This window comes from Elephantulus edwardii, unplaced genomic scaffold, assembly GCF_000299155.1.
Source record: "Elephantulus edwardii isolate Elephantulus edwardi_28Jun2011 unplaced genomic scaffold, EleEdw1.0 scaffold00026, whole genome shotgun sequence".
Lineage (NCBI taxonomy): Eukaryota > Metazoa > Chordata > Mammalia > Macroscelidea > Macroscelididae > Elephantulus > Elephantulus edwardii.
Genome location: NW_006399776.1, coordinates 21,183,438 through 21,187,330, shown reverse-complemented (window position 1 = coordinate 21,187,330; position 3,893 = coordinate 21,183,438). Strand labels below are relative to the sequence as shown.

The 3,893-nt window shown below is 36.8% G+C and overlaps 1 pseudogene; it reads right to left on the bottom strand.

Annotated features, from left to right (window-relative positions):
* The window catches only part of LOC102847543, a 71,963-nt pseudogene that overhangs the window by 45,652 nt on the left and 22,418 nt on the right, over positions 1-3,893 (bottom strand).

Genomic DNA, 3,893 nt, shown 5'->3' with positions numbered 1-3,893 from the left:
AAAAAAAGAAGAACGAACTGGGGAGGAGGGTAGAGAAAATAGTGCAACAATGAATGAATGAAAACCCAAAATCTCCATAAATGTTCATTAAAATTAATAAAATTTAATAATAAGAAAAGAAAAAAATAAACAATTCCCTTGAGATTAATTTTAACCTATATTTGGTCTTTAATTTCCTTTCAGGGTAAATTCTTTTAAAGATGATGAAAATAATTATTTTATCAATCACATTCTTCATACTGTTAATCTTCATTACCATCTGCACCTAGACAGACAACAGGCTTTCTCTGCCCTGCAGTCTAAGCATTCCTGGAGCCCCAGCTGCAGGTTTGGGTATGAGCAGCAGGTGCTTGGGGAGCATTGTGGGCTCACCGCACAGAGGTAGACAGCTGAGTCATCCGGCTGGGCGTCTGTGATGAGCAAGGAGACATACTGGCTGTCCTTCTTAAGCTGTGCTGCAAATCTTCCTTTATTTTTTATATCATTAGAATATATGTTTATGAGGAACTCAGGACCTTTCCCGGAATATTGCCTGTACCACATGAAGTACTGAGAAGCACGGTCCTCGTAAGTGCAGTTGAGAGAGGCTGTGGCTCCCTCTGGAATACTCAGGGATCCAGGACTCTGCTCCACCGCTTTCTTTTGGCTCAGTGACCCTGTGCAAATGCAAAACGAACAAATAAAAAGCAGTGATCAAATAAAAAGTTGATAGAGCAGTAGATACGTACTGTTCAGAATTAAATTATTTTATCACAAGGTTCCTAAAATTCTTGCCTCTTTGACTCTTCAAATCAGTTAAAAGTCAGAGGTGAGTGGGATATTGTCATCTTTCTTCTCACAAAGAGTATGAAATAACTCCAGATACTTTACAATCTAATAATCTAACAAGTTTCCAAAACTTACAGTGTAACTGAAGACCGAGGATCACTAGTGAAATTCTTGGAGCCGTCATTCTTTTCTCCCTTGATTCACTGATGATCCACGTTTTAAACCTTAAACATTAATCTAGCTCGTGAATTTCTATAATTTTTTCTGCTTTAGAATAGTAAAAAGAATCTCTTCTACCAATTAGCAAATACTCTTTTCACCATGCTTGTTGTTTGGCCACGCCTCTCCTCCCCCTCCTTTCTCCACCTGTGTGTGCGTGTTCGCATGTGTGCGCTCACTTGCTCGCTCTCTCTTTCTCTCTCACACACAGCACATATATAGGAACACATGAGAACTTGTTTTCTTGGGAGGCCCCTGAGAAAACACTGCCATCTTGTGATTCAAAACTATGACCAAAGAGAATAAAAATGCAAACACATTCAGTGAACTCTTGAAAGCAAAACCCTGACACTTGGTTAAATTAGAATTTGGAAAATGTACGATGCAAGTCAAAATGTATATGTCGGTACATGAAAGGGTGTGTGTGTGTGTGTGTGTGTGTGTGTGTGTGTGTGTGTGTGTGTGTGTGTGGTGTAGTAGTAGTAGTAGTAATAGTAGTAATAGATCAAATATCCTTTCTTATCTAAGCAAGAACAGTCAATTCAAATAACCACCCTCTTGCACTGGAGAATCAAGCACAAAGCATTCCATTATTGGAATCTAAGTGAGCTCTTGGGGATGCAAGAAGCATTTCATACTGCATAACTCTTCTTTGTGTCAGACCAGATACACTCTCCCCAACTCCTCCATCTCTCATTTTTTAAATTTATTTTTTTTAACTTTTGCATTAGGGTTCTTTTGAGAACCTTTTACTAAAATAAAGTAAAATTTAAGCCTATAATTTACTGAACAAGCTCACAGCCAGGGAAAAACATTTTAACAGGGCTACAGATAGGAGCACTTGTAGAAACCTACAGAGAGAATGAGAGAAAAAGACTGTCTTTAAATTTCTTTGAAAGTGTTTTTTTAAAAAAAAACAAAACAAAATAAAAAAAAAAAACCAACAGCCTTACAGGATAAACAGAGAATGCAGAAATTCCCAACACTCTCGCATTAAGATATTCTTTGAACTTGGAACTGATGCCTCTTCAGAAGCCCCCTTTCATTCACCTAATTGTTTGACTTATAAAACAACAATATTATCAATGAATATGTGCTCTCTTAATGAGACAAAATTGTCAACATTAACACTGAAGCAAAGAAGAGACAATGAAGAGGGATAAGGAGTCTAGTTTGGTGAAGCAAGAAGAAAACTGACTTGGAAAGCGTAACTAGTGTCGTAGAACAAGTTGTATAATGTGGCCCTAGTTTGTTACATAAAATTTTATCCAAAGCATAATCATATATTACTTTTTTAAAGCATGGAAGTCTGGATTCTTCACTCAGTTTTGCTGGAAATGGTGAAGTCGTTTTACCATAATCTTTTCTGTAGTGTTTGGCTGGACCAGATTGGTAGGTTAGTAAACAAATGTATGTCTTCCTAAACTGCCCCTTTTCTCATTTTTTACTATAGAGAGTAGGCTTTCCTCAGGACCTTTTTTGGTATGTATCTGTGGAATTTCGAGGTGATTGATTTATCCAGTACCCAATTGGAATTTTTTTTTAAAAATTCAAAGCACAAAAAATCCCACTCAAACTCATTTCTAAATTTCTCCTACGGAGCCATGGTATATTCAAACCTGCACAATGCTGCCTTTGGATTAGTAGTGTAACTGCATACAGATTATGTGCCACCAGAGCTTCCTCTCAACTGGGAGAGAGGAGGAGAAAGGAACGTAGGTGTTTCAATGCTGTATTGTTTATCCAATTTCAAAGTTTTTAGTCCGTATGGGTTTTTTTTTTATCTTCTCTTTATCGTTTGGAATCTTCTTGTTTGGTTTGTACATATTATCCAGAGTTGCAGGCTATGTTTGCCAAGAGAAACATAAAAAAGATCATGTACTAAGCTGTTATAGAAGTAGGCTAAATGATTCTCTGTTTTAATAACAACTACAGTCAGCCCAGTTGATACATCTTCTAGGTGGTTGTTGGTCAAAAGGGATTAAAATTTTTTGAGAGAGAGAACAGTTTAAAAGCAATATCTTATAGGGTATTATGATTATCATAAGAGTCTGGAATGAAGGTTGCAGAGTGGAGTATACTCTGGGTGGGGGCTGGGGGTGCGGGGGGATTGTGTATCAATGAAGGAATTTTTCTTTTACTTTTCAAAGAGAAGAGTGAACTGAGGGGCGTGGGGGTGGCTGGGAGAAAAGTGCAACAATGAATGAATGTAAATCCAAAATCTCTGTAAATGTTCATTAAAATTTTTTTAAAAAGGGATTAAAATTTTATTCTGATTGAGCCACCTGGATTAGTCTGTTGGATGAACATGTCCAAGATGAAGAGTTTAACTACCACTTAGTTAAGACTAAGTGCAAGGGCCCAGAAGAACCAAAGTTGTAAGTATAATAGGTCTGTCTCTATAATTGTCACAAAAATAGCCTACCCTTCTTGCTTTTGATCCTCTTATACAAAAGGTTTGGGTATGAACAGATGATGAGAGCATGTAGATCAGTGATCCCTTAATCTGGTATGGCCTCTTCAACAGCAGGAGCTGGCAATCTGATCTATTAGGTTTGTCATTCTCTTCCACAAGCTATTAAAAACAGAATATCTCATCTGAGTATGATTTGTCTTTAACTATTATTCTGTGCCTGGCACCAATAGTATTAGTTTCTCAACAGAAACTGCCCTCTCAACTCCTTTGTGTGTACAAACAAATCAATCAGTACAATCTGATTTCAATCTGACTGACACCAATTCATAAACTTTTTCTGATAATGGAATAGTCTTGGAAATAGAGGTTAAAAATACTCATTAGAACTGCTTTTACAGCTTCATGACACTGATCTAATTCTGATGCAAATTAAATTTAGTAATAAATCTCAAAATAAAACAAAAAATCCCGTGTCCTTTGAAAATTTATG